Raw genomic sequence first — 10,608 nt, forward strand, 5'->3', positions numbered from 1 at the left:
AACCAAATATTTATTACAGATAACACTGTTAGATAACATCGACGCGTTGCAACAGGTCAACGGCAGATGCCATCTCCCTGGCCCTACATTCCTCCTTAGAACACCTGGAGAATAGAGACGCATACGTAAGGCTCCTTTTCATTGACTACAGCTCTGCCTTTAATACTATCATTCCAAATAAACTGATTCCTAAGCTCTGGCACCTGGGCCTTAGCACTCAGATGTGCAGCTGGATCTTCAACTTCCTCACAGACAGGACACAGGCTGTAAAAATAGGGGACAAGCTCTCCTCTACAATCACTCTGAGCACCGGTGCCCCACGAGGATGTGTACTCAGCCCCCTGCAGTACTCACTGTATACCCATGATTGTGTAGCCAAGTTTCCATCAAACTCAATATATAAGTTTGTTGATGACACAACAATTGTAGGCCATATCTCGGTTAATGATGGGTTTGAGTACAGAGAGGAAATTAAGAACCTGGTGGCATGGTGCGAAGACAATAACCTATCCCCCAACATCAGCAAGACAAAAGAATTGGTTGTTGACTTCAGAAGGAGTAGCGGACCGCACGACCCAATCTACATCGGTGGTGCGCAAGTGAAACAGGTCAAAAGCTTTAAGTTCCTCGGGGTCAATATCACAAATGACCTGACTTGGTCCAACCAAGCAGAGTCCACTGCCAAGAAGGCCCACCAGCGCCTTTACTTCCCGAGAATACTAAAGAAATTTGGTCTGTCCCCTAAAACCCTAAGTTTTATAGATGCACACAACCTGGTATGGAAGTTGCCCTGTCCAAGACCGAAAGAAGCTGCAGAAGATCGTGAACAAGGCGCAGCACATCACACAAACCAGTCTTCCGTCCTTGGACTCACTTTACACCGCATGCTGTTGGAGCAGTGCTGCCAGAATAATCAAGGACACGACCCACCCAGCCAACACACTCTTCATCCCTCTTCCCTCCGGGAGAAGGCTCAGGAGCTTGAAGACTCGTACAGCCAGATTTGGGAACAGCTTCTTTCCAACTGTGTTAAGACTGCTGAACGGATCCTGACCCGGATCTGGGCCGTACCCTCCAAATATCCAGACCTGCCTCTCGGTTTTTTTGCACTACCTTACTTTCCATTTTTCTATTTTCTATTTATGATTTATAATTTAATTTTTTAAATATTTACTAATTTTTACTATTTTAATATTTAATATTTGTAATTCAGGGAGCGGGAAGCGCAGAATCAAATATCGCTGTGATGGTTGTAAATTGTTTGGCGACAATAAAGTATAAAATATAAGTAGTAACTTTGGGATTTTCTTAACTAAATTGAGATCTAGGAGATGGGTTGGCTGTGTATCACTGTTTGCTTGACTATACTTTGATATTGTGTTTTAACATTAACTTTAGCATTTTGGCCAACTTTTGTACACCTTCATCATGAAAATGTGTACCAGATTGGATCTCTTGCTGGTACTTCCTTTGCACAGACCCAATCTGTCCAAAACTAAGCTCTGGATCCTTCCAGCATTTAGGTTATGGTGCTGAAGACATTGTCTAGAATTGGATAGTGACAATTTTCCTTCCATGAAGCAGATGAATTTGCCGTTATCCAGCGGCTTCATAGTTAACATTCCTGTTAACTAACCTTTTATTCTAAAAAGTTTATAGTTACCATTATTTTTACCAATCTTTTATTCTAAAAGTGAAATAAAGTCCCCAGCTTTCTATTGGAATTTGGGCTGGTACATCAACATCATCAGAGTATGTTTGTGGATTACAAACCAGTATTTTAACCGGAGTGTTTCAATTTCGCCAGAAAATTACATAGACCCAATCTGTCCATAAAAAAGCAGGAAAAATCCAATCCATCTAATTACCACACCAGCTGTCTATGTCAGAACGTCTTCAAAATAATGGAAGGCAGTAATTGCTCATCCACAACCAGCTTGCTAAAGCTTAGTTTGGTTTCTGCCATAACTGACGCACTCCAAACATTGCTACATTTTGGTTCCAAACTTAAACGCAAGTTAAATTCCAGTGGCAAGATGAGAATGACACAGTTGCAGTGTTTTCATTGAGTGGTATGTCAAGGAGCACTAGTTAAATGAGAATAGAGAATAAAAGATAGTTATTTAAACACAATACTGAAATAAAAACTGAACACTGGAAATAATCAGCATTCAGACAACATTTGGGGAGTGAGAAGCAGACTTACTGCTAATGTTTCAGTGACCTGATCACTTTGGTTGTGAAAAGCTAAGCATTTCTGTTCCAAAATTTCAATGCAGGGATTTCTCTGGGCAGTGTTTGAGGTCCAACCACAACTACTTCACTAAGAACCAACCTCTATTTTATAATTTGACTCAAGCAGTACCTTGATGACTTGCTTCTATTCCAAATCTGGTGTTCTACAGTGGCTGATGAGGCCAATAATAGAACCATAAGCATTTACAGCAGAAACCAGCTGACAGGCGGTTGGTTTGTTTGTGAAATCGTGCACATTTTCCACTTTCACATTAGACTTTCATCTATCCTTGCACAAACATGAGATTCTTAGTGGCATCTTGAATGCTTTTCCACTGTGAACAGCCGTGGACCAGCTTCCCAGAACTTCATAGGCATGTTGCATTTCTCCAGAGAGGATTTGAGCACATCTTTTCCTGTCAAAATACAAAGTAAATTTATTATCAAAGTACATATATGCCACCATATACAACACTGAGATTCATTTTCTTGCAGCCATTCATAGTAAATACAAAAAAAACATAATAGAATCAATGAAAGACCACATCCATCTGGACAAACAAATAACCAATGTGAAAAGACAATAAGATGTACAAATACAAACATAAAAATGAATAATAAAAATAAATAAGCAATAAATATCAACAACATGAGATGAATAGTACTTGAAAATGCTCTCTTTCTCGGATAAAGCCTGAGTGTGTCTTTTTCAGGATTTGGTATTGAATGTGGCTTCCCCAACAAAGCTATTTGAATACTTGAGATGTTGGCTTCAGAAAAGATGCTGATGTTGCTTCACTTATGCTTTCAGAGACAACTTTGATGGCATCTTTTCAGTGCCTGCAGTATGTTGTCACAGAAGCAAGGAAGGCAGGACTAACTGCTACTGAATCAACCAAAATGTGTGCTGCCACATTGAAGCCTATGGTGAATTTAATCATTGACATGCAACAGTGTGCAATTATCAGTAACATTACTGTGGTTCAATTGCAATGCCACAAATTGTATTTACGGACTAAAAACAACAATGATTAATATAAAATTATTAATATAAAACTTTGGGGGATAATATAAAACTTTTCACACATCCCTTTGTTGCATTTGCCCTTATGATTTAATTCTTTGGCTCCTGGTCATAAACTATCTAATAATTTGCCATTTCTAGTTTCATAGGATCATAGGAAAAGAATACCAGTTTCTGCAGTCTAAGTTTCAAAACTGAAAATCCTCAAACATGGAATTGTTCCATTAAATCTGAATCTTAATGGAGGTTTCGGTCTAAAATGTCAACAATTCTTTTCCTCGTTCATATGATGCTCGACATGCTGAGTTCCTCTGAGTTTTTCAGTAAATCCTTAGTGGCTTCATATTCTTCATAATTGTGGTCAGAAGTGGAAATACAACAATAGTTGTGATCCTACCACAAGCTCCGTCTGTCCTATTGAGTTTTCCCAGCATTTTTAGATTCCAAATACCTGCATTCTTTTAAAATTTTGATGAAGCAAAATAGTTTGGTCTGTAAAATAACCAAAACTGAGAACAATGTAAAGGAGAAAATTTCCTTAGAAGCCACACAGGGAAGTTGGTTAGCAAAATAGATCCATCCAGTCAGAACAGTTTTGGCAGGCAATTAGCATAAACATAGAATGCACAGTTGCAGTAAATGGCTGTTCTGACTGTGCAATGGTATTGAACAGTGGTCGGCCGTGGTTACTTCTTTCTTGTTACAACCATGGACTCTGCTGTGAGGTCTATGTCGCCATGCAGGCAAGCTGTAGGGTAGGTTTGGCCGTGCATATTCGAGCCAATTAGTGCTTCATTGTGATGATATTTAACTCTCTTCCTCTTGTTCCAATCTTGTCAAGACTTAATCAAAAGCACAAGTGCTTACGCTCTCTACTTACCTTCACCCCTGTTTGGGAAAGAAGATTACCATTTTGATTGATGCTATGAAGGAGCAGTATTCATTTAGTATTTAGTTATTGCTTCCAACTGCAGTGTTGTCATTAACTTCACTTGAGTGCTTTAGTTAACAGTCCTGCTGGTCTAGCATTTATTATTGTTCCTTTTCCTTCAAATTCTGCAATGGTTCTCATTAAAGTCAGTGAACTGATGACCTTTTTTCTTTCTCTCCCTCTCTGTCTACACACACACACACACACACACACAACCAATCCTCTTTGGAGAAATGCAACATGCCTATGAAGTTCTGGGAAGCTGGCCCATGGCTGTTCACAGTGGAAAAGCATTCAAGATGCCACTGAGAATCTCACGTTTGTGCAAGGGTAGATGAAAGTCTAATGTGAAAGTGGAAAATGTGCACGATTTCACAAACAAACCAACTGCCTGTCAGCTGGTTTCTGCTGTAAATGCTTATGGTTCTATTATTGGCCTCATCAGCCACTCTGGAACACCAGATTTGGAATAGAAGCAAGTCATCAAGGTACTGCTTGAGTCAAATTATAAAATGGAGGTTGGTTCTTAGTGAAGTAGTTGTAGTTGGACCTCAAACACTGCCCAGAGAAATCCCTGCATTGAAATTTTGGAACAGAAATGCTTAGCTTTTCACAACCAAAGTGATCAGGTCACTGAAACATTAGCGGTAAGTCTGCTTCTCACTCCCCAAATGTTGTCTGAATGCTGATTATTTCCAGCGTCCTGTTTTTATTTCAGTATTGTTTTTAAATAACTATCTTTTATTCTCTATAGAGCGGCGTCTCTACTTCCTGCAAAGGCTAAGAAAAGTGCATCTCTCACCCCCAATTCTCACCACATTCTACAGAGGTTGTATTGAGAGCATCCTGAGCAGCTGCATCACTGTCTGGTTCAGAAATTGCACCATCTCGGATCGCAAGACCCTGCAGCGGATAGTGAGGTCAGCTGAGAAGATCATCAGGGTCTCTCTTCTCGCCATTACAGACATTTACACCACATGCTGCATCCGCAAAGCAAACAGCATTATGAAGGACCCCACGCACCCCTCATACAAACTCTTCTCCCTCCTGCCATCTGGCAAAAGGTACCGAAGCATTTGGGCTCTCACGACCAGACTATGTAACAGTTTCTTCCCCCAAGCCATTAGACTGCTCGATACCCAGAGCCCGGACTGACACCAACCTACTGCCCTTGACTGTGCCTATTGTCTTGTTTATTATTTATTGTAATGCCTGCAGTGTTTTGTGCACTTTATGCAGTCCTGGGTAGGTCTGTAGTCTAGTGTAGTTTTTGTATTGTTTCATGTAGCACCATGGTCCTGAAAAACATTGTTTCATTTTTACTGTGTACTGTACCAGCAGTTATGGTCGACTTGACTTGGTGGGGTCAGTGTCTGCCCTGCCCTGAGTGATTCGAGCTGGTTACTGGTTTGGTAGGGTAACTGATTTAGAACAAAGAGCCATAATTACCAGTTGTCACTTGCAATGAGAGCAATAAAGAGATGCTAGCTTGGACCAGAGCCAATAAGAAGGTGTCATATGTCAGTAAGATGATCCATAGTCAAACACACTGAAATGCAGCATTTGGACTGATGAGGAATGAATATAAAATATGTTTTGAAAGCAAAAATAGCAACAACTTCAAAGATTAGCACACAGGTCCTTAGTGTATGAATGCACATGCTTGTCAGTTTAGACAATAAAGAGACTTGTCGGTAATCACAGCTTCTCTCTGTTCCTCTCTGATCATTATTACTAAGGAGTGATCTTTGTAACAATGCAGATAAGTTTTGTGGACATCCAGATTTTTTTGTGAAATGGGCTCCTCAGTCCCTCTCAATTTACGATTATGTAATCAACAATCATTGTACAGTGATCAATGTTGCTCCTTGTATTTCTTCCAGGATTGTTGAATGACGAAGATTATATCCATATGCTTCCGCATGGGTGGAATCCACATTACAGGGAGCAGCTCTTTCAAATGTTTGAGGCAGGAGTTGGGACCCAAAGCAGTGGTGTGGCAGTTAAAAGGTTGAAGCATATTTTGAGGTTAGAGTAAGCAAGTCCAGTAAACAGGACAAGAAAGGGCAGGACAGGGAGTCTGGAAGATCCGGTGGGCTAAACTGCAGGTACATTAATGCAGAAAGACTTGCAGGTAAAGCTGATGAACGCAGAGCATGCATCAACATATTGGATTGTGATGATAACTATTATGGAAAAATGACTGAGGGATGGCATGACTGGAAATTCTGTTCCAGGATATAAGACAATAAGACATAGGAGCAGAATTCAGCCAGTCAACCCATTGAGTGCCCCACCATCTCATCATGGCTGATCCTGGATCCCATTCAACCCCATACACCTACCCTCTCACCATATCCCTTGATGCCCCAACCAATCAGGGATCTATCAACTGCTGCGTTAAATATACCCACAGACTTGCCCTCCACTATAGTCTTTGGCAGAGCATTCCACAGATTCACCACTCTTCGGCTTAAAAAAAGAATGCCTCCTTTCTTCTGTTCTAAAAGGTCGCCCCCTCAATTTTGAGGCATGCCCTCTAGTTCTGAATACCCACCAGAGAAAACATCCTCTCCACATCCAACTCATCTAGTCTTTTCAAAATTCAATAGATTCAATAAGATCCCTATGCATTCTTCTAAATTCCAGAGAGTACAGGCCCAAAGCTGCCAAATGCTCTTCATATGCTAACCCTTTCTTTCCTGGAATCATCCTCATTAACCACCTCTGGACTTTCTCGAATGACAATAAATCCTTTCTGAGATAAGGGGCCCAAAACTGTTGACAATACTCTGAGTGCAGCCTGACTCGTGTTTTATAAAGCTTCAGCATTATCTCTTTGCTTTTATATTCTATTCTTGAAATAAATGTCAACCTTGCATTTACTTTCTTTACCATAGATTCAACCTGTGAATTAATCTTGTGGGAGTCTTTCACAAGGACTCCCAAGTCCCTTTGGACTTCTGATGTTTAAATTTTCTCCCCTTTTAGATAATAGTCTACATTTTATTGTTCCTTTTACCAAAATGCAATATCATACATTTTCCAAAAGTGTGTTCCATCTGCCACTTTTTTACCCATTCTTCCAATTTGTTGAGGCATTCATAATGATCTTTCAAGAATCACACGATTCTGGAAGACTGGAAAATTACAAATGTCACTCAACTCTTCAAGAAGAGAGAGAGTCAGAAGAAAGGAAACTATAGGGCAGTTATTCTGACTTCAGTGGTTGGGAAGATGTTGGAGACAATTGTTAAGGATATGGTTTGGGGGCACTTGGATAAAATAGGCTGTAGTCAGCATGGTTTCCTCAAGGGAAAATCTTGCCTGACAAATCTATTGGAATTCTTTGAACAAATAACAAGCGGGATAGACAAAGGAGATTGGGTTGATGTTGTGTACTTGGATTTTCAGAAGGCCTTTGACAAGGTGCCGCATAGGAAGCTGCTTAACAAGCCGCAAGCCCTTGGTTTTACAGGAAAGATTCTAGCATGGATAAACCAGTGGCTGATTGGCAGGACGCAAAGAGTGGAAATAAGGGAGCCTTTCCTGTTTGGCTGCTGGAGACTAGTGGTGTTCCACAGGGGTCTGTGTTGGGACCAATTCTTTTTACATTATATGTCAACGATTTTGACAATGCAATTGATGGCTTTGTTGCAAAGTTTCCAGACGATACGATGACAGATGATAGTTTTCAGAGAAGTTACAGAAGGACTTAAAGTAGAATGACAAAAGAAATGGCAGATGGTATACAGTGTTGGGAAGTGTATGGTCATGCACTTTGGTAGAAGAAATGAAAGGGCTGACTATTTTCTAAATAGAGACAAAATACAAAAAACTGAGGCGCATAGGGATTTGAGAGTCCTTGTGCAAGATTCCCTAAAGGTTAATTTGCAGGCTGAGTCTGTGATGACGGAGGTGAATGCGACGTTCGCATTCTTTTCAAGAGGACCAAAAATATAAAAGCAAGTTTGTAATGTTGAGACTTTATATAACACTGGTGAGGCATCACTTGTAGTTTTGTGATTAATTTTAGTCCCCTTATCTTCGAAAGGTTGTGCTGAAACTGGAGAGTGTCAAAGGAAATTCACGAAAATTGTACCAGGATTGATTGACTTGTTATACAAAACCCGTTTGTTGGTTCTGGGCCTGTATTCATTGGAATTCAGAAAAATGTGGGGTGACCTAATTGAAAGCTATCAAATGTTGAAAGGTCTTGATAGAGTGGATGTGGGAGGATGTTTCCCGTGGGAGTATCTGGGACCAGAGGATTTAGCCTCAGAATAGAGGGACATCTTTTATAATGGAGATGAGGAATTTCTTTGCCAGACAGTAGTGAATCCGTGGAATGCGTTTCCACAGGCAGCTGTGGAGGCCAAGTCTTTACGTATATTCAAGGCAGTGGTTGATAGATTCTTGATTGGTCAGGGCATGAAGGGATACAGGGGTGGGGGGAAGGCAGGAGACTGGGGCTGAGAGGAAAAATGAATCAGCCATAATGAAATATTGGAGCAGATTTGAGGGGCAAAATGGCCTAATTCTGCTCCTATATCTTCTGGTGTTATGGTCTATATCCCTTGTAGAGTGTAAATTATTTAGGAGTATATTCAAGAAGGAAATTGGGAAAGCAAAAGGAGGCCAAGAAATATCCCCGGCAGACAAATAAAGGAGAATCCTAAAATATCCTGCAAGTATTTTTTTTAAGAGCAAAGGAGAAGCTACTGAGAGAGTAGGTCCCTTTATAGAACAGTGTGTCGGTCTATCCGGAACAACAGGAAATCAATGTTGTCTTAAATGAACACTTCTTATTCATATTTACTATGGAGAAGGACATGGAAGCCAGTGAGTTCTCAGGAAGGAACAGTGATATCCTGGAACACATCAGCTTTCCTGTGGAGGAGGCGGCAGTCTTGAAATGTATAACGCTGGATAAACTTTGGATGTTATATAGGAAGCAAATGGGAATTGATTTATATTTAGAGATTTACAGCATGGCAACAGTTCCTTTCAGCCCAATGAGTCTTTGCCACCCAGTTACACCCATCTGACCAATTAACCTACTGATATCGTTAACCTCAGTCTTTGAAATGCAGGAGAAAACCAGAAGGCCTGGAGGAAACCCATGTGGTCACAGGGAGAAAGTACAAACTCTACCGGCAATGGTGGGAATTGAACCCAGGTCTGGCACTGTGATAACATTATACCAACCACTACCTTACTGTGCCACTTGGACTTAAAATGTCTTGAGGATACCCAATATATGGACAGGAAAGGAATGGAGGGTTATGGGTTGAGTGCAGGTCGGTGGGACTAGGTGAGAGTAAGCATTCGGCACGGACTAGAAGGGCTGAGATGGCCTGTTTCCATGCTGTAAGTGTTATATGGTTAATATTGTGGCTTTATTTAAGAAGAATAGAAAGATCAAGCCATGAATCTAAAGGCTAATATGACTTACATCAGTGGCAGAAAAGTTATTGGAAGAGGTTCTGAGGGACTGGATTTGCTTGCATTTGGAAAAGCAAAGACTAATTAGGGATGGTCAACATGGGTTTGTGCATGGGAGATCATGCCTCATGAATTTTTTTGTGCCCTTTTACCTGAACAATTTTGCATGTAACAATGGCCTTGGAGATGTGATTCATTGTTGTATTCAGCAGAATTCTCCACTTTTACACCTTATAACCCATTCCTAATGGTGAAATCCACTTTTTCATACAATAATGTACCCAGCACTTCTTATTTCAAGCTGACCATTCTATCTATCATGTCTCACTCAGACTGGTGAAATCAACATTGGTGTCTGATACAGCTGGAATTGGTCACGAAGATCCAAACATTTTGGATACCATGTTTTAAGCTGAAGAGTGGAATTTGTCCCTGTGTGACTTATTTTAGACTGGCTTTGCAAGCTATCTACCACATGGACTTGACAGAGAAGTTAGCCTAGTGGCAAGAAAATCTGAAACAACTGTGGGTCAGACCAAGCTTCATGGTCATAACCACTTTGGACAAGAAACGACAGAACCGATCTTGAAACATTGTTAAGCCTTCACAGTATTTCTCAAAGGACAGATCAGTCTTCGCTACCTTATGAATAGCAGCATCCTTCAAAGTGCATTTGTGCTGTAGAACATGAGTATATGGTTAAATAATGATTAATCCATTGAGCAAGCAACTTTGGAAATGCATCCACATTAAACAGAAACCATTTCGAATGAAAAGATAACGCTTTAACATGAGCAAAGTAATCTGTTTTGATATTTGTAAATTATGGAGTAATGTGACACATTCGCAGCAGAAGAAGTGAAACATGTTCAATATCATTTTCATGGACTCCTCACAGCCGCTGGCGACAAGTCGCCGTCAGTCTTTGGTAATTTGCCAATTTTGCTTTCGTCGCTGAGTGGTGGATTTTGTT

At 40.5% G+C, this 10,608-nt stretch overlaps 1 protein-coding gene across 1 annotated transcript in view; it reads right to left on the bottom strand.

Moving 5' to 3' along the window:
* Positions 1-2,386, bottom strand: part of LOC134359363 (proton myo-inositol cotransporter-like) — a 169,136-nt gene extending 166,750 nt beyond the window's left edge. Inside the window, exon 1 of the mRNA XM_063072496.1 lies at positions 2,366-2,386. The gene's annotated coding sequence lies outside the window, so the exon portion shown is untranslated. The remainder of the gene's footprint in view (positions 1-2,365) is intronic.
* Positions 2,387-10,608: the final 8,222 nt, after the last annotated feature.

This window comes from Mobula hypostoma, chromosome 20 (genome assembly GCF_963921235.1).
Source record: "Mobula hypostoma chromosome 20, sMobHyp1.1, whole genome shotgun sequence".
In the NCBI taxonomy this organism is placed as follows: Eukaryota; Metazoa; Chordata; class Chondrichthyes; order Myliobatiformes; family Myliobatidae; genus Mobula; species Mobula hypostoma.